General features: G+C 29.9%; 1 long non-coding RNA gene across 7 annotated transcripts; it reads left to right on the top strand.

Annotated features, from left to right (window-relative positions):
* Positions 1 to 215: 215 nt before the first annotated feature.
* On the top strand, positions 216 to 12,865 carry LOC141447444 (uncharacterized). Of its 7 annotated transcripts, none has more exons than XR_012454329.1 (3): positions 216 to 3,849; positions 4,101 to 8,141; positions 8,186 to 12,865. It is a non-coding gene; the product is annotated as an uncharacterized lncRNA (long non-coding RNA). The 7 variants fall into 7 exon arrangements; XR_012454328.1 differs by having other exon boundaries at positions 221 to 3,849; positions 4,101 to 4,698; positions 5,251 to 12,865; XR_012454331.1 differs by having other exon boundaries at positions 227 to 3,849; positions 4,101 to 4,216; positions 4,589 to 12,865.
* Positions 12,866 to 21,914: the final 9,049 nt, after the last annotated feature.

Below are 21,914 nucleotides of genomic sequence, written 5' to 3'. Positions count from 1 at the left end.
TTAAGGTCAACTGTGAATCAATTATACAGACTAATAAAATATTTTAGTAGATTTATTTTAGATACACATCCTGCACAACACTTCGTGCCAAAAAAAAACACTTTCTCCGATTTTACACATTACACGTTTTTTTTTTTTTAATTTGTTGTTTCTTGGTAGATTTGTTTAGTTTCAGGCTGGGGTTTTAGTTCTTAATAATTGTCTTCTTATTGTTTCTTGAATTTCGTTTTCTTTGTTGGTTTTGCAGACTTGGTTTTCTTCAAGTCTGTATCTTTTTATAATGCCAATTATCCACCAGTCCAAAAACCCTTTTCTTTCCGAACGTCTTTCTAATTATCCCCCCTATTCCCTAATTACCCTATCTCATACATAATCTAGAAATCTAGGTTTACGTCATTCTAGTCATTGGTCTTTGCAGGCAGATCTTTCTATATTTCCCTTAGTCTCTAAACGATTTATTTACCCTATTACCTTAACCTCCAATTTTATCCCAATTCATTTTTAAAAACTCCATTGTATGGAGTTCTCCTTAATCCTAGCCTGTTTTAAAATCCAACTAGAATGCGGATGTGGGTAGAAAGGCGTTCTTTGGGGAGCGAAATCTGATCTCTACCTCCTCGAGGTGTTCCCTGGGCAACTACTCCCGGGAGTAGGCTAACAGAGACAGTACACTTTTCAAAGCTCAAATGTAGCTTCAATTAAATTTTTCTCCCAATTTCATTAAACTTTATAAATACAAAGATGTTCATTAACGATAACACCTTCCTTCTAGCCACTTCTTTAGGGACCTTGGCGTCCCTGTGGGTACCCAAGGTCATCACTTTTTGTATATATTTATTTATCCTATTTCCTTAACTTCCATTTTTCTTGTACTCGGTTGCTGACATTGTAATAATAATAATAATAATGTTTTATAATAAAATAATATATACAAAAAGAAATTCAACACATACGGCTTGGAAAAACCGTCTGCCGGAGGTTAATAATGAGAGTGAAAAGAAATAAAGATATAAACAGAAAAGAAAGAAAACTATCCAAATTATAAAAAATAAATAAAGATATAGTCATACAAATATATACAATATTACTTTAAATAACCCAAAAGTTGTAGATAATTAAATAACTAAATTAAATGAGGAAAAAATAAAATAAAAGAAAGAAAGAGAAACAAAACACAAAATAACCTCATACAAAAGAGAAAATAGAGATGATGATAATAATAGTAGTAATTACATTAAAAATAAAATCAATATACAATGGATAAGGTTTGAAAAAAATTGAAATAAAAAAATTACTGTTTAAAATTGAACTGATTAACTAAGTATTGGCGATAAATCTAAGCCTGCTGTGCAATTTTAACAAGGCTTACAAAATTGTGGCCATTAAGAAATTGTATCAACTCTTTGATAGAGTTTTTGCACCTAAATAGGGATACCTAAATTCAGAGAGTATCGGACATACCGCCAAAAAGTGGAATATATCTTCCCTCTCGTGAAGATTACACAAAGAGCAGCATCTAGGCTCTCTTTCAGAACCAAGGGTTTATAATTTAAATTTAACAACTCACAACATAATTTAAAAAACCAACACAAGTTTTTCAGTGAAATATCCGTTATGTTGGACTCTAAATTTGGCACGTCTAAAGAATATTCAAGTTCTTTATACAAAGACAACCGCAAAGACTGACGATCTCTCTGTACAGACTCCTCATAATGTCCCAATCTCAAAACATTGCACAATGGCCTGGCCACTTATCCAAACTATCCAATCCAGGGTCGAACACGCAAGAGTATTTGTCCGCCAAAGACAACCAATGCTTAAACCAAAATACTTTCTTCTTAACTGTTTCCAGCGCTACAATTCGGCCAAATCGATGATGTGGAAATTTAATAACTTTAATAATAAATCTGAAATGCAGATTCAAAGTAAATACATGAAGAAGGGTGGAGGAAGTCTCTAAGAAGAGCATATAGTTAGGAGTGAATGAAGGCAAACCAAATAATTTTTTAATAAAAAAAACGATGAAACTTCTCTAACACATCATAATGCTGAAATCCCCAGATCTGGGCAACGTAACATACAATAGAACGGGAAACCGCTATGAAAAAATTGTATTTAGCCGAAGGAGGGACTAATTTATTACAAAGTCAGCCCATAACCTAATAATACCAAACTTAACGACCGATATTCTTTCAGATGGTTGGTTAGACATAGATAAACGGGATGACATTGTAATTTTATGCCCAGCGTATATTATACTCATTAGGTCGGCTATTTTTTGTATTTAGAGTTTCAAGAAAAATGGAAAAATGCTAAATCTTCAATACTATTACATGAATTTCCTTGTACTCGGTTGCTAACATGGTAATTTTATGCCAACCGTATATTATACTCATTAGGTCGGCTAGTTTTGTTCGTAGAGTTTCATAAAGAAAGAAAAAAGGCATAATCTTCATTACTTTTACATGAATTTCGTTATTTTGATTGAATAGTGGACTTATTTAAAATATAAATAAATGTAAAACGCTCAATTGAATAATCTAGGAGATAGGTTGGGACGCTTTGTTCTTGAAAAAATTGCAAAGTCTTCCTGTGGTAAGACAAAATTAATAGTAAAACTTAAATTTTCGGTATCGTGCTGAGTGAAGTTTTTAGTAAGTAGTAAGTGATATTGTCATCCGATAAAAGTTTGATAGCAGTGCATTTAAGCACGAAGTCACCTTTGTGCCAATCTATTATCACCTTCAATGTATTTTCATATTAGCAAAAAGTAATTGCAGAAAATTGAAGTCTTAGTGTTTATTGACGGATACGATGGATTAGCATGGCTGAGGAACAACGTTAGATTTTTAGACAACCTTTTACTCCACATCTTCAACTTCTTATAAAAATAGTAAGTTTTTATTGATTTACTTATGGAAATTTTAGATACGTTATTTGTAAATAATGAAATATCAATACATCTTATGGAGATTTATTAAGAATTTTCCTCGTTTGTTGTACCAATATTATTGTCCCATAATTATTAAAATAGTTTCATAAGATTGATGTCTTCTAATATACATAGTGTGGAATTTATATTATTTTGGTATTTGCTCTAATTAAATCAATGAATAAAGCAGAAATTGAAGTCCTTATATTTAACTTAAAGAAATTGGGCAACCTTATTAGAAATTCTATACAATCTGCTGTTACATTAAAATTAGGAATAGAAAAAAAACTGACATATTAAGTACATGCCAGTGCTTTCTAGCGGCAATTGCATGAACTAGAATGATGTAATTACATTGAAACTAGTTCCAGTGATCACCGCTAGGTAGCAGGAACATGTAGTTTGACACTATTAAAATAAACCTGAAATAACCTCCTAACTAAACAACCATAAAATACATTTCTAACTTTTCAGTTCTAAAATATAACTTGCACAGAACTAGAACAAAAAAACATTTCCGTTAGAAGGTTAACTAAACAACTGCCCGGTAAGGAAGTGGGGTAAAAAGGTAATTCGGTTTTCTCCAACTATTTTCTTTATCATGTAGCAACAGTAATAATTAGCTTTATTTATTAAATGTTCTTCACCCACATTGATAAACATTTTGCATCGTCAGTATTTTAAAAAGACGTTTTCCCCTAAAAAAATTCCATGTTTTAAATTCACTGATTACCTCATAATTTGATCTTTATTTATTTATTATTGATAGTTTTAAGTTGATGCTGCTGTAACTAAGTCTGCGAGAACTTTACATACCTTAGAAAACCGATTGTATTATCTATTTGCATTAAGCGATAACTTCCTAGGAACTTAAAAACTAGTTTTTGCTTCATTACTGCGTTAAGGACTTCTTGTAGGTAAGCAACATTTTTTGTGTATACTTTCATTATTAATTACGAGTCGATGTATTAGAAGTGTTTATGAAATTGACAAGTTCCCAAGACAGTTGATAGAAGATGCATTTTTAGTGTACGCATGTAAGGTTCGCTCCAGTAGTTTTAAATTCTAACTTATTAAAAATTGATTAAAATATTCCGAAATATTTGTAAATTACAATGAAAACAATGGTATAAATATTAGTTTATATAATTTTTATTTTTGTTCTCAGCGTTCTTTCGACATTCTAATGGTAATTCTGAACTTGTTCAATTCAAATAAATGGCTGGGTTGATAACATTGATGACATTTTATGCTGTGTAACACATTTTAACTCCTACAGCAATAGTGAGTACATGTTTTCAGCTTACAGCATGTTGTTTCTCAGTTAAGATATTGTCTTATTATCTAAAGATAAATAATAAATTATACAGTAATAGATTACGTACCTAGAAAGTGCAATGATTTGCCTAAATTCAAGCTATCAAGAATTTACATAGTACATGAACTTAGATTTACGTTTTTTTTAAAAAAAGTGCATGTGCTTACACTTTTAATGATTCTCTATCATGTTAGGGCTTTTTAGTGATCAAATTGGTTTACTTAAGTGAATTATTAAGTCATAAACATTAGTGTTGTACAGATTGCGCATTCAGAATATTTAATTGTATAATTTGGTCTTTTTACTTCTTCAAAACTGAACTTTTTGCATCAATTAAGTCAAGTATCTCAAATAGGCAGCTGGGCGTGTTGTCTTCCGCTATTATAACCCATTTCATTATTTTGAAGGATCCTTCTATACTTCCAGCCAGTACGACCTTATTTACGAGGTAATTCGCATCCACTTATTTTGATCATAAACTAAACTACATTCTCTAATTGTGGAACTGTACTTCAAGTATTCTTATCTATTATTTACTACGTTGAGAGTAATACTACATAAACTAAAACTTTTTTCATTTAAATTTTGATCTTTGTAGCTAAAAAAAAGTTTTAATTTTTTTGAAAGGTTTTGATTTGATTTAAATTCTGTTATATTCTCCAATCACAGAACTATTTCTATTCTGTATATAAACAACAAAAAAAACTAGAATATTGTAGCATGTTGGTTGTATTGTTCAGTCTGAGTAATCTTTTTGATAAATAAATAATAAGTATGTTTTTTGAAAATATATTTCATTTTCTTTGAAAGAAAGAGTTAGGAACATTAAAAAATGATTTAAACTTCTGTATCAATGCTTTAGTTTTATTGCAGTCACATTTATTTAATTTTTATGAATACATAATCAATTATTATAATTTTCGTTTGTCTAGGTTCTTAATTCAAGCTAAACTCAGTAAAAACTAATTATTTTAAGTACATAAATAATGTTGATTTTCAGATTAAATATCTCTGATACTGGAGTACTGCCTGCGAAACTTTTCACCAATAGAAGACCAAGTGAAATAGACGTAAACCATCTATCCTAGGAGATTTTTGTGAAGAATCAATTAACAAAACAAGTATTATGTAGTTACTATATGTAATAAGCATGTTAGTTTCACAATGTAATGTTAGAATTTTTACTTCAAATTATATATTCTTTTTTTTTGATAAAATGCTTAATTTGTTTGCTGTATAAAAAAAGAATCTTATTTATTCTTCTTTTTATCTCAAAAAATAAAAATAATAAATAAAATGGAAAAGTTCAAAAACTTCGATAGCGAACAGACAACAGGATGAAAGAAATAATTTCCAAAAATAAAAATAAACTGTTAAAGATGTGTTATTAACATGTTCATAAAGATTTATCGTAAAAAAGCGTTTAATTTAAAAAAAAAGCATAAAAATAAAATCCTGAAAAAAATTAGAAACAGCTGCGAGAGTGGAAGGAATATAAAAGAAAACCTTTAAAAAAGTTTAAGAAACCATTGGAAAAAGTGGAAATAGTCTTAATTTCACTGTAATGCTTCTGTGTCTGCATTTGATAGTTAATATTAAAGGTAAACCTAGATTGTATGGGTTGGTCAATCTATATTGAAACCATTGGAAAAAGTGGAAATAGTCTTAATTTCACTGTAATGCTTCTGTGTCTGCATTTGATAGTTAATATTAAAGGCAAACCTAGATTGTATGGGTTGGTCAATCTATATTGAAACCATTGGAAAAAGTGGAAATAGTCTTAATTTCCTGTAATGCTTCTGTGTCTGCATTTGATAGTTAATATTAAAGGCAAACCTAGATTGTATGGGTTGGTCAATCTATATTGAAAATCAAGAAGTAAAAACTGTTGGGAGAAGTAGAAACCATCTTCTACTTTCGTTCGAACGTTTGGTATTTGAATTTTTGTATTGAGGCCAATGTAATATGTACATGTAGGTACGATCTTTTTTTAAAAGTAAGAGGTTAAAAGCTACAGAAAAAGTCAATTAACGTCTAATTAAAGCGTATTGGATAATCAGTATTAAGACTAGTGCTATATTGTAATTGTAAAGTCTAACATTTTTGAAAAACAAAAAGTAAAAAGCAATTAGAAAAATTGAACTTTTATCCCAATTTCACTGAGATGTATGTATGTTACATATTTTGCATTTGAGAGTTAATATTAAGGATGTAAGAATGTAGGTACAGGTACTTTTTTTTTTAACTATTAAGAAATAACCATTGGAAAAAGTGGAAATTTTCTCCTAATTTCACAGGAATGCTGATGTTTCTGCACTTTATAGTTAATATAAAGGCTAATGATTCATTATACATAATGGGATGATCTCTTTTCTTAATCAAGAAGTAAAAACTATTGGAAAAAGTGGAAATGGTCTCGTAATTTCACTGAAATGCAGCGATTTCGTATTTGATAGTTAATAATATAGTCAATACTAAATTATAAAGGAAGGATCGATCCATTTTGAAAAATATAAAGTAAAATCCATCAGAAAAAGCTTAATTTATTTCTTTATTTCACATGAATCCAGCTGTTTCCATGTTTGATAAGCCATTGCAAGATTGTGCAAATTAGCTTGTTCTATTTTGAAAAACTAGAAAAAGCCATTGGAAAAAGTGGAAATCGTCTTCTAATTTCACCCGAAAACTCCTGTTTCGTCTTTGATAGTTAATATTAAAGCAGATGTATGTATGTAAATGTAGGTTCGATCTTTTTTTAACAAGAAGACATGAAAACCACTGGCCAAAGTGGAAATCTATTAATTCAATTATATACTTTATAAACCAATTTCATAAAGTTTCTGTTTTGTATATATACCAGTGTTTCTACTACGGATAGAAGTGTAAGTATTAAAAATATGCAAACATATAGCCATTCACAAAGCTTGAATATACCAGCATATTGCATGTTCTATGCTGATTAAAAGTTTTCCTTTAAAGATTTTACTAATTTACGCATTTTTTAAATGATTAGAATCGCATATTCATTCATATTTTACTTAACAATAATTATTCCACAGTGAAAATGCAACAATGTCTGTGTTTTAAACTTAAATTCTCGCGCCTCCCTCGTATAAAATACATTTCCTACTTTTCAGTTATAAAATATTACTCGCACAAAAATAAAAAACAAAAAAAAAATCTTTTAACATGTACTAGATTTCAATTATTTTAATACATAATTTTTACAAATGTTTGACAATTCGTTAATATTTTGGATAACACCACGTAACCTCCCTTACTTAGTGAGCTGAGTTAGTAAGTGTGGGAGTGTAGTGCGGTATGGAAGCGTAAGTGAAGTCGAAAACGCTACTCTAATCTGGTTATTCTACCTCTCAGTTGGTTGAAAGGCCGAAACTGATAAGGGGTTTAATAAAAATACGTCCTGCTACTGGCAAAATTACAAATATTACCGCACTGCGGACATAACCTCATTTTCATAAGACTAATAAATTCTTATGATTTTACGAAGACCCATAAAAAGTAAGGTTCGAGAAGTGTTAGTTCAATATCTAAGTGAAGTGACGAAAACCACAAGTTAAGATTCTAAGTCGAGGAAGATGAGTACGATAAGCTTAATTCGCTAGTAGAAAGAGTTAGACCTGTACATGAAATTGACTACTTAAATTACGTTAACAGTTAAACTGAGGAGTCATTAAATCAACAGATATAGATTTAGTAAAAAAGAACCTTATGATATTAAGTAACCTAGTAGGTAATGATTTTTGACTATTTCATAACAAGAGTGAAGAGGTAGTAGAGTAGTGTCTGCAAGCAGGTGTAGAATGAGAAGTACTTGCTGGAGCAAGTGTTATGTGAACAAGGCCTTTTCTTTGGTAACGGCTTCATAAGGTATTATGTGAACAAGGCCTTTTCTTTGGTAACGGCTTCATAAGGTATTTTGCTTATTTATGTCACTTGGCCCTTTAATTTTTCACTTTTACTTTAATATCCCCCAAGCACTCGTAACCATTCATACTTTTTGTTGTCTATAATAATTACAAGGTGTTACGATCAAGTAGAATGTTATTCAGTTCTCAACGGATATATTTGTTTTCGATAAATGTTTTTACTAATCGTCAAGTTTCGTGTTTGATGAAAATCAATAATGGAAAATTCAAATTTTGATATTTAGTTTAATGGCTTCTTTTGACGAAATCTGTCAATTTTACTAGAAATTTACTGAATCTGATTTTTCGTATTTCCTCTGGAACAGCATTAACGATTTCCTGTAAACAACATACTTTCATTGTTATTATGATCTAGATCTAGAGCATGTATTGAAATATTTCCAATCGTCAGTGAATCCAGTCTCCCTTATCAAATATCTTTAGGATAATAGTAAATGCTCTTCGGTTCGCATTGATCTTACCATTCATAATGACCACAAAATCTTTTATCCTTTTTTCCCGAATTTAGTTTATTGTTTTGAGGAAGCACTTACACTTCTCTTAAAATACTTATAATACTTAACATGTATAATATTGAAAAATTACTTCATTATTATGTTTAAGGAAGAGTTTTGTATTTAAAGAAAATTTTAATACGTATGTTGTGACGAGAATTCGTGAATGCTCTCAAGTTTTTAGATTGTGGTAGCTTTTAATCGATCTTCTAGGTTACACCGAGTAAATTCTTTTTAGTTTTATTTCCACTTAAAGTTCACTAAACATTTTTTACATATGTGAGATATCTTTAGTTAATGGGGCAACTTATTCGGTTTAGCGTACTGATAATGTCAAATTTCTACCTATTTTCACCGCTTCATTTCTACCTATCTATTTTCAGACAGCAATGTTTTTTAATATTTTAAGCTGTTATTTGCAAATTTTATTTCTGTAATAAGAAAATTGTCAGTATTGTAGTCAAGTTTAGAATTTGGTAAAACGTAATCGCGATTCACGACTAAATTAGTGACAACGGATAAAAGATTTAGGTTTGTAAAGGTGTTTTTTTTTTTTTTTTTTTTTTTAAAAACAATTCTATAGATTAATCATAGTGTTTATTTAATTTTTATAATATACATAAATTGTTATAGATGTTTTTCATGGGCTTCTTAATACTAGATAAAACTCAGTACACATTTAAATTATTTGAATTACAATAAATTTCGTATTCAAATTCGTATTACTGCTAGTTATGTTTAATGTAATATTCTTTCAGTTCATGCCGTGCTAACATCAATGGGCTTTTCGTCAACTTGCAGCCCCGTTAAGCTCAGCTTTTACCTGAGATGAATTTTTAGGGGTCCTTCTGTACTTCCAGCAGCACGTCCATTATTAATACGAAGTTATTCGCATCCAGGTAAGTCTTTTCTTATTATTTATTATGTTCAGGATGATACAAGAAGAACTAAAACTTTTTTTCATACAAATTATTATTTTTTTTGTATCTGAAAGTTTTATTTTTTGACGACTCACTAGGCTTATACAGGGTGTTCAGCATAAGACTACGGTAACTTCGGGAGGCGATTCTGGTTATCATTTGCAACAAAAAATTCCATATAAACTATGGCTCGATTCGGCTCAGTTTTGTAGATATTTTTAATTTTATGTTTTTTCAAGGTGTTACTACGTTTTAGCAAAAAGTTGCCTATATTTCTCAAACTATTAAAGCTACAGCTATTATAATAAGCTCATTAGAAAGAAGGTTAAATTTTCTTTTAAATAAGCTAATTTGTATTCCAAAATAATAATATTAAGTATTTTACTTTGTGGCCCAAACATAGGAAATAGCAAGTTTCTAATTTTTTCCAAAAACTTTGACTTCATTTTTCTCAAAAACGTTTTATATGAAAAAATCGTGCACTATTCAGGAAAAACATCTACATACGATCACCTTTCGAACGGTATACAATAATTGGGGTTATGTTAAAAATTGATGCAGAAATCTGTGATTAATTGCAAAAAAGTAGGCCTCAAAACAACGTCGGCATTATGAAAGGAATTCACCTACCATAAGAATATAACTTAACAGAATCATCAAATCCAGTACGAATTTTTGCAAACGTGTAATTTAATAATTAATTTATTTAAGAACTACATATATTCAAAAATATAAAACTTACATTAAAAATAACAATGATGTATGACATATCGCGATATTCAATATTCGAATTCGTTGGCATATTGATAGCAAAATGACAACTAAATATCTAATGAAAATGTAGACTTTAAACTATCTTTTCTTCTTGTTGTATTTATTTGTTTTTATAAGCCGTATTAGGATAAAACATGTCAGTTTTTAACTTGGAGATTATAGCGATAAGTAAGTTCTCGGCTTATTCATTAGCTCTTCATAACCTGTTAATTCAAAAAGTTTATTGAGTAGTTCAAAATGATGATTTATTCACATTATTTGGAATATTTCTTTAATTAACTAAAGAATAACACTCAGATCTAAACTCGTTAAACGAAAATCCTTTATTTCGAAATTGGTACCTAACACTCATTTAACATCATATTCATTTTTATTCTTCTTATTTTATTTTATTACTTTTAATGTAAGTTTTATATTTTTGAATATAGTTCTTAAATAAATTAATTATTAAATTACACTTTTGCGAAAAATCGTACTGGATTTGATGATTCTGTTCAGTTATATTCTTATGGTAGTTGAATTCCTTTCATAATGCCGACGTTGTTTTGAGGCCTACTTTTTTGCAATTAATCACAGATTTCTGCATCAATTTTTAACATAACCCCAATTATTGTATACCGTTCGAAAGGTGATCGTATGTAGATGTTTTTCCTGAATAGTGCACGGTTTTTTCATATAAAAAGTTTTTGAGAAAAATGAAGTCAAAGTTTTTGGAAAAAATTAGAAACTTGCTATTTCTTATGTTTGGGCCACAAAGTGAAATTTTAGCTTATTTTTTTACCGCTTCACATGTAATACTTGATATTATTATTTTGAAATACAAATTAGCTTATTTAAAAGGAAATTTAACCTTCTTTCTAATGAGCTTATTAAAATAACTGTAGCTTTAATAGTTTGAGAAATATAGACAAATGTTTGCTAAAAAGTAGTAATACCTTGAAAAAACATAAAATTAAAAATATCTATAAAACGGAGCCGAATCGAGCCATAGTTTATATGGAATTTTTTGTTGCAAATGATGCCCAGAATCGCCTCCCGAAGTTACCGTAGTCTTATGCTGAACACCCTGTATAGAACAATTTTACATTCATATTTAACCATGTTGACGACTCTTTAGGCTTATATAGAACAATTTTACATTCAATTTAACCATGTTGACGGCTCACTAGACCTAAATACAACAATTTTACATTCATATTTAACCATGTTGACGACTCACTAGGCCTAAATAGAACAATTTTACCCTCACATTTAACCATGTTGACGGCTCACTAGACCTGAATAGAACAATTTTACCCTCACATTTAACTATGTTGACGACTCACTAGGCCTAAATAGAATAATTTTACATTCATATTTAACCAAGTTGACGACTCACTAGGCTTATATAAAACAATTTACACTTACATTTAAGAATGTTGACGACTCACTAAACATATATAGGTTTATCTTACACTCATTTAACCACGTTAAAAACTCACTTGACTTATATAGGTTCAACCTACACTCATATTTCACCCTGTTTGCGTCTTACTAGACTTATATAGGACACTATCTTACACTCGCTATTAGCTTATTTTTTTACCGCTTCACATGTAACCTAATAATTTGTTTACTTTTGTCAATCTATATATACAAAAAAAAAATGAAAATTATTCTACGTTCCAAGCACACCTTCCTTTAGAATTTAAAAAATACTTAAAAAACGAAAAGTGAAACCTTTGCTAAGTTTACATATTTATTTTTCGAGGTTTTCGCTTTGAATGATATAATATTTCTAATTTTTTTAAACATATATTGACAAAATTAACAAATAGGATACAAGTTGACATGGTTTTTTACATGGTAAAAAAATGAGATAAATATGATTGTAATGTGGTCCTCTATAAGTCTTGTTAGTCACCAACTTGGTTAAAAGTGGGTGTAAAGTGGTCGTATATAAGTCTTGTGAGTAACCAACTTGGTTAGAAGTGTGTTTAAGGAAGTTCTTTGTAAGTCTTGTGAGTCACCTACATGGTTAAATGTGAGTGAAAAAAGGTCATGTATAAGTCTTGAGAGTCACAAACATGGTTAAATGTTTGTGTAAGATAGCCCTGTATAAGTCTTGTGAGTCACCAACATGGTTAAACGTGAGTTTAAGGAGGTCCAGTATAAGTCTTAAGAGTCATCAACATGGTTAAATGTGAGTTTAAGGAGGTCCAGTATAAGTCTTGAGAGTCACCAACATGGTAATAAGTATGAGTAAGGTGGTCCTATATAAGTCTTGTGAGTCGCCAATGTGGTTTAAAGTGGGTGTAAAGTGGTCCTACATATGTCTTGTGAGTCGCCAGCATGGTTAAATATGGGTGAAAGGAAGTCCTATATAAGTCTAAAGAGTCACCAACGTGGTTAAATATGAGGTTGTTAAGATTTTATAAAAATTTATTGTAAAAAATGTATCAATAATTAATAAATAATAAACGATTTAATTATAACAATATTGTATTTATTTTCCCTTTTAATCTCTCAATAATATGAAAAATTAAAAAAAAATGAAAAAATTGCGTAGAAATTAAAAGAAAATATAAAAAAGGGTTAAAAATGGCTGCCAGAGTCGTGAGAGTGTGTAAGAAGCATTAAGCAAGGTTACAACAATGGCTGCCGAAGTCTAGAGAGTGTGTAAGAAGATAGCAAGGTTACAACAATGGCTGCCAGAGTCGTGAGAGTGTGTAAGAAGCATTAAACAAGGTTACAACAATGGCTGCCAAAGTCTTGAGAGTGTGTAAGAAGATAGGAAGATTACAACAATGGCTGCCAAAGTCTTGAGAGTGTGCAAGGAAGGCTACGAGAAATAAAACAGACAGCACGAGCGATCTAGTGACAGCTGGTGGAACTAAAAGTAGGGGGGGAGCCCGTTGTCATGGTGAAATGACGCCATCTGGAGGGTATATAAGAAAGTACGCGGCGCGGGCCGGGCCGGGTGGGGCGAATAGTTGCCTTCCGACCGTCGAGGTGAACGCATCTCCCTAACCATTACCCATAGACATATTTTCAAGATTGTATGTGTGGAGAGAGGTGTATTGACTAGATTAGATATTTTTGGAGCGACGAGCGACATAACCCCCTCCTCACGAGTACGACTCTGCAGTCGTACTGAGGAGACATCTTGTTTGACCATAGTATATAAACAGTTTCAGTGCTACCTGGTGGCAAACATGTGAACTAAATTTTGTTTACATAGTAAACAAGTCTAGTAAGTGCTGCAACCTGGTGGCAAATATGTGAACTAAATTTCCTTTTTTTTTTTGTTTTACGTCTTTCTGATGCAATTTTTTCAACTTTTTTTACTTTTTCTGCTTTTTAACGCTCTCTGACGCCATTTTTTCGTACTACTATTACTTTATTTAATTTTTTTTGTTTAATTTAAACGGAATTTTTAGTTTTACATCACTTTAATTTGCCTCTTATCATTTTTAGTCTTTTTTAACTTTGTTTTTAGTTGTAACTTTGCAAATACAATAAAAATAACATGACTATGGGAAAAGAGAAAATACATGACTTTTTTAATAATTTATAAATAATTCTTTATTTTGCTGCCAATTATACATTTTTTTTCTTTCGTATTACAAAAACATTTTAAATTCAATTACATCTTTTAGGTAATGATTCTTAAAATTACCTACATAATAAAATTAAAATTTACATTACATTTTCAAACTTCAAATATATTTTTTTTACAAATAATCGACTAAATAATAAAGAATTGCAGTTGGATAGGTGTTTTCCACCGTCTTTTTCATTTTGGCTTAATTCGACGAACATTCTTTCCAAGAAGCACTCCAGTTTCGCCTGTTTCAACTCTGAAAAATAACATTATACAATGAGATAGACTGTTCGTCTACTGAATCGTCCTACAAATCAAACTCAACTTCCTTGAAAATCAATGTTAATTTTGTATACGTTTAAATAAAAATAGATCAATCTCTTAGAAAGAAAACGCAAGAAAGTAAAACTGAGTGTTAGTAATTACATGAACTTAATTCATTTTCAAAATAGCAGTTTACTGCACTCTTTTAAGTGAAATAAACATTTTTTAAATAAACACTCGTCATTTTTTGTTCTTGTACCTTTCAATTTTCCAATCAAATTAAAACTTTCTTCAACACAGAATCTTTACTATACTCATTCCGATTCTACAGGAATATATGAACAAAAAGGTTTAATCACGTAAAAATGCTCAAGTTTTAATAAATAATGGATAAGATTACCTGGAAGATAACACCACAGAGTGGTAGGTAGATTTCCTTATTTGGATATTGCAGGAATTGACATGGATGGGAATCACCTCTTATTTACGGAAGTGCTGCAGCATTAAAAGAAATTCCCTCAAAAGTAATCATTTTAGATTATGTCTCAGCTTCACTGGGCTGCGAGTCGGCCAAGGGCTGAAAGTATTAAAACAGTAAATGATATGAATTTCATTCACACTTATTGTAGTACGGTAGCATTTTACAAACAAAATCTTAGTTAATTCTGTTTATAACAAATTAAACCATTCTGCAACTAACTCGGAAAATCTAATTTAAACCATCTATTGCACAAAATAACAACTTTTTATTCAGATTCAAAGGAAAATATATAATTTATCGGAATAAAGGTTTAATTGATGTTAAAATGATGCTTTAGATGCTTATCAATAATGGATAAGATAACATGAAGATCAGCTCCATAAGGTAACATGGTAAGTATAGAGATTTCATCATTGATTTATTTGAATGTAGAGATAATTGCGAATTATCTCAAATTATTTGCAATAAATAATAGTTAAGACTACCTGAAGTAGAATTCTACAAATTAACAGGGTACCTTCGAAGAAATGTAGAAATTAGATGTGAATTACCTCAACTTATGTAGGAGTGCTGCTGGATGTAAAGAAGGGCCATGATCAAGAATAGCCAGCGAAGGGCAGAAAGGGTCCTTGAGCAAAGGCACTGGATGGAGAGAAATACATACTACATTTTAAAACACATAACTTTTATTTTTTAATGCAATTTTGATATTGAAACATTAGTTGAAGTTGAGGCATAGCCTCTAAAACAGTCCACTATATGGGACCCAAGACTTCAATATAAACAATTAACATTGCAACAGAATAACCAATTTTGAAGATATATTTATCACATAGAAGTTGAAATGTTGTAAAGAAGATTTAATCTGAGTAAGCTTCATAATCAAACTCATAATTAATATTACGTTACAAGTAGGTATTGAATAATGTAAAGCCAGGACAAAAGTAATTTAGCACACTTCCCTTGAGCATATATAAGACTAACCGAACATATTATGTCTTTTATATAATTTTAATGGCATAATCTGATAATTTATCAAACACCTAAGGGGAGAAAATTGTTTTAAACATCTTAATTTTTCGGTGAAATAATAAATAATTAAACTTAAAGACGGCAGAGAAAGGGGAGCAAAGTGAAGAGTAAAAAGCAGGAGCTAAAAGGTATTTATCATTTATACTTTATATTGCTTAGGAATATTGAGTACAGAAAATCAGTGAACTTGTGGAGGTGTTCCAGCCATGCACATGCAATTTTATGTAAGATTAAGAACTTACTTGATTTTTTAACCAATTTTGCACTTAATGTTTCCTTATTTTTGTAGAATATTAGCTTCATTATTCTCTCTCAGATAGTGTCTTTGGAAGTTATAACTGCATACTATTTAACCCGACGTTGGTTACTACTTATTTTACTGTGACTCCAGATTACCTCTCTAACCTAGAAAATAGTTGCTCTCCGACTGTCGAAACGATAACATCTCCCTAACCATTACCCAACATCACGATTCTTTGGAAGAGACGTGATGAGTGTTACACCAGACTAGATAACATTGATGGGAGCGACGAGCGATCTGACCTCTATTCTTATCCAAGTCGTATTGACGAGGTTTTTTTTGTTGGCCTATATGCAGAGGAAGTTTCAGCACTGTTATCTGGTGGCTACTCCAGGAACTATTTTTCACCTGCCTGATAAGTGGCGCCATCCGACGGATTTTTTGGAACTAATTTTTATTTAATTTTTTTTACCTTAATTTCTTTTTTATTTTAAGTTTCTCTCTTATGTTTAAACGTTTTTTAGCAATTCTTTTCGTATTTTATTGATTTATATGTACATTTTTTTGTATAGTAGAATTTAATATATGAAGTCTATGTAATAACAAAATAGGTATGCAAATAAATAATTTTCTTTCAAATTATAGGTTTTTATTTATTCTCCTACTAAATAATACTTTTTACTTTCACTCTAAGTCAAAAAATCATTTAATAAGATTGATACAAACATGCAATTTACATATACCTAAATAATAGATTATTTAATTGATTCATAACAAAAGTTGTTTGTACTTACTCATTTGATCGATGTTTTCTCAACGTCTTTTTCATTTCCACTTCAGTTGATGGAAGGTTTTGCAGTTATTGGCTCACACAATTGGCTGTTTTCAATCTGAAAATCATTATTCAATGAAATAAACTGTTTATAGAGTTAATCTTAAATTAAAAAGCATTCTATTCAATGATATTATAAATTAAAATGCAACCATTTGTCTAAGATAATTTTGTATCTTTCAAAAATTAAAGAAATAAACAAAGTATGAATACTGAAACATATGAATGCTGAAATTTTAGTTTAAATCTTTTTAATGGATCAATCTTTTAGAACGTATTCGTGGCATTGTAAGAAATGAAATTATTTTAACATGAATTACTCCTACGTTGTAATTTTACCGTTAGACTAAACTTGTTTTAGTCAACTTACACTCTGCCATAAATTTAAATCATTAATTTATTAAGTTTGAAAAACCAAAATAAACTACTTTTCAAGTTCAATTATGTTCAAAATTATTTCATTTAATTCATAAAAGTAAAGAAACACATTTAATAACTATAACTACTGATGAAATATTATTCACAAAATTAAATAAATGTGACTGTAATTAAACCAAAACAATGATATGCACATAATTATTTTGCCAAGAAAGGAGTTCGCTAGATGGAGGATAAAAGATTTTGAGGTCATTATGAATGGTAAAATCAGTGCGAACAGAAGAGCATTTACTATTTTCCAAAAGATTTTTGATTGAGGAGACTGAATTCGTTGACAATTGGAAAGGTAGTAAGTACCCCATGATTTGTGTCAAAGTACAGATTGCTCCATACTGATATAGCAGTCTTTTATTTATTACAGAGAGTTTTTAGTTTTTTACCAATTTTTCGAGAGAAATATTTCTATACATGCTCTAAATAAGATTGTGATACAAACATGCAATTTTTTAAGTAATTGTTTCATAAGAAAAGTTAATTGTACTTACTCATTTGATCGATGTTTGCTCAACGTCTTTTTTATGTCCACTTCAGTTGATGGACGGTTTTGCAGTTACTGGCTCACACAATTGGCTGTTTTCAATCTGAAAATCATTATTCAATGAAATAAACAGTTTACAGTGTTAATCTCGAATTAAAAAGCATTCTGTTCAATGTTACTGCAAATAAAAAAGGCAACTATTTGCTTAAGACAAATTTGTATCTTTCAGGAATTTAAGAAATAAATAAAATATGAATGTTGAAATTTTAGTTTAAATTATTTTAACATGAATTACTTCTCCGTTGCAATGTAACTGTTGTACTAACTCAACTTGTTTTAGTCATGTTACACTTACTGCCATAAATTTATTTGGTTTGTTAAAACCAAACCAAACTATTTTTTATTCAAGTTCAATTTTGTTCAAAGTTCTTTCACTTAAACTTTATTCTACTAAAAATAGTTTTTAGTTTCATTTGGTTAACAAATTATTCACAATTTATAAGACTTCGAATTTTTCAATCAAAGTACTACTACCCACTTACAGCAAAAATTAAAACTTTTTTAAATATCATAGAAAAAATTGAATTAGTGTTAAAAAAAGGTTTCACTTACTGCTGTAATGCTGTCATATGTGGAACAATAGATAAGACAACCATCACAATTCCATAGTCAGAATGGAAGGTAGGTATCGTCGGCTTCTTATACTCCGGAATAGAATGGATGAGAATCGACTCATATTTGCCAGCGTTATGTTGCAAGTAATGATGAGCCCATCGAGGTAATCATTTCAGAGGAAAAATGAGCATCATCACTTAGCTGCAAGCTGAAATAGCGTTGGAAAGGCCCATGGCTGAAGGCACTGGATAATGGAAAAGAATATTACATTAATAATTATGATTTAATTCACACCCACCTAATAAAAGATTGTTGAAATCGGAGCATTTTTCTATTAAACAAAATCAAGAGATGTCTAGAAATGTACGTTTAACTTTAAATATTTCAATCAAATATCATTATTTTAATCAAAAATAACAACTACTAGAGTCGAATGTCAATTGAATTAATTTGACTAAAACATAAAATGTACCTTTACGTATTTGGATGAAATTTAAACTTTTTCCATGAAATTGTAAGAAAAAAAATATATACCGTTTTATTAAAAACAAAAATATTGTTGAAAAAAGTGAATAATAGTTTTATTTGATGATTAATGATGCAGGGTTGATGTGTAAACTTAAATAAATATTTGAGAACAAAGACTTTTTTTAATATATAGAAATTATTACCAAGCATGAAATACAATATTATTTTCGAGGGGTAGAAAAAGTAAAAGTAATTTTTATTTGCTTTAATTGTGACCATTTTCCAATAAAATTGTAATTTTGCAAGAAAACTTATTTTTAAAAAGTAGTTAGATCGAATGTAGCACGATTAATTTCTAAAAAAGTAGAACATTTCTTATCAGCATTCACCAATATTTCAATCAAATTTTAAGAAATTAAAACATTTATTTTATCAGAAAAAAGGTTTTAAGTTGTAATGCTTAAGTATTACTTATAAGACTTAATAATGAATAAACGTACCTGAAGAACAAAGGTTGAGTGGTAAGTAGATTTCCTTTTTTATACTTAAGAAAAAACTAGATTAAAATCATCTATGATCGGCGAGCTGCTGGATGTAAAGAAGGGCCCATAGAGGTAATCATTTCCAGTTGAACGATGAGCATTACTAAGCTGCAACTGCAAAAGTGTTGGAGAGCACTGGATAAAGATTGAAAGCTCCTTACAGCAGTTTCCACAACTGCACTCATTTCAACAAGATATTAAACAATAAAATATAATAAAACTTATTGTTCTTTCTTTTAGTACTTTAAAATACTTGTAACTACATTTCTAGACGGCTTTAACGATGTTTGTACAAGATATTTCAGTATTCATAATTCATTAAAAAATTTAAATTACTTTTAAGGCAAAAATAACGGAAACCATAGAGCAGGGTAAATCCAATAAATAAGTTTAAATGCACATGAAGTAATGACTACTGCAACGAGTCCTCCTGCTTCCGCTAGTGTCTGAGTCCTGAGTGAGGAGGTTACTTTTTGGTTACTTACAAGATATCATATGGTATTTGTAAAACTGAAATTGTGAACTGTAAAATATTTTTTGTAAAATAAAAGTGTGAATTAAAATTAATAAAACTTAATATGAATTTAAGGCTTGTAAAGATAAACAAATTTTTTAAAAAAATTATTTTACATCAGGGGCGCGCTTTATGTAAGCAGAAAACACTGAATTAAACTAGGTTCATTTGTACAGGAAAATATTGCAAAATGAAAAGAAATTATTATAAACTTAAAGATTGATAAGCATGTTATTCTCTTTGATTAATAAATAATTCGTAAATAGAACAATATAAAAATCTTTTAACATTAAACAACAAGCGAAATGCTGGAATATTCACGCATTTCATTTTATATTTTCCTATACTTTTTTAATGAATTTTCCAAGTATGTTTGGTACAGAATGAGTTTAAACAGCGTGTCCGAGTTACATTTAAGTTTGGTCATTATACACTCGGCCAAAAAGTCTGTGAACACCCAACTAAATTTTATTATCTTAAATAAGTAGGAACTTCTTTTTTGTTCAAATGGAATATACTATTCGATACAGACAAACCAGAGTTCTTTATTTTAGATAAAATCTTAATAGAAAATATTGCAAAATTAATAGAAGTGTATAAATATTGATAAAATGTGATATTACTTAATAAATAATTGGAAAATATTAAAATCTGGAAAAACAATAAACATACTGAAATATTAACGCTTTTTATTTAATTTTTTGTATTGTAGTGTTTCGGTAAAGTTTGCTCGGATCGTGTGTTGGGTACTGTTAGACAAACAGCGTGCACATTTTTTTTCTTACCAATATATTACAATCAGGTTCCAATTAACTTTGCTCAGTAAAGGGCGGTGCTATTTTATGCCTTAACGGTATTAGTGGACTTTTAGTTGATATAAAAATTTGGAAATAAAGTAACAGGGACCATTTTTCTTACTCACTAAACCTACTTGAAAACCCAACACAGATACGATTTAACTCTTTCAAACCAATGTTAGTTACTTCACCTAGAATCCTCGTAACTTATGAGCTAATTATGCCTACATCTTAAGAATCCACCCTTGTTGCTTCTAAATAAAGGAAATAGCACTCACCTCTCTTTGATGAATCGCTTAATTGGCTAAAAAAAGATAAGATAAATTGACAAGCCTAGAAATTCACCAGAACCTTAATTAATATTGGATAAAATTGACGTTAGTTGTCACACAAAACATTTACTGCTTAGTTCAGTATATTTTGCGGTACTGGCTACAGCGATAGCACAGAATAATTATGGATCTTTAGTTAGAGGGATATTTGCTGTAATGAATGATGATTGGATTGCATATTGAATAGAGGGTATTTTTAGATCTGAGTAAAAAATTCTGTTGGAAACGTACATAGTATGGAGCATTTGTAATGGAGAATGTTTTACGGTAGATATTGGAATGCTTGGCGGGCTCATTCAGTTCAATTCTATAAATCCTAATTGGTTTTAGCAACGCGTTGTAGTACTAGGTTTAGTGTCCATTTTTAACGTCTGCCAAGGGTCCTTGCCGGTATTATTGTGCTTCAAGTTCCTGTTGTGCACAGTGAGTGAGAGATTTGTGTCCAAGCGTTAGCAGAGTCTGGTTGTTATAAACTGAAAGATAGACGTGTAAGAGTAAAATAGTTTTGAAGGAAAATTCAAATGTTATTGTAATAAGAGAGTTGACTAAAATGGGTCTGAATAGATATATTGTTTGCGTTAAGTGAAAATGGTGGTTTGTAGGCGAGTAGGAAAGCTTGAAGTGAATATTATGAATAGAATGGTTCCAAGAATGCTTTCCTGAGACAAAGTTCAAGTAGTAGGTGTGAAGAGAAAGTTCTTAAGTAAGCGATATTATCACAAACTTGATGGAATACTTGCGCAATGTCGAGAAGGCACCTTTCCTTTGAAATAAATTTATACAATTCTAAATTTTTAAAATAAAATAAAAAAAATCAGTAATGCAGTAAATTTTCAGAAGTAGGTTATGAAATTGGTTCTTTTAGTTTATAATCTATGCATATGTAGTAGTAAAATAATTTGGTATAAA

This window comes from Rhodnius prolixus, unplaced genomic scaffold, assembly GCF_049639745.1.
Source record: "Rhodnius prolixus isolate KJV_2025 unplaced genomic scaffold, Rpr scaffold_7, whole genome shotgun sequence".
Classification (NCBI taxonomy): domain Eukaryota; kingdom Metazoa; phylum Arthropoda; class Insecta; order Hemiptera; family Reduviidae; genus Rhodnius; species Rhodnius prolixus.
This window is presented reverse-complemented; position numbering and strand designations above follow the sequence as displayed.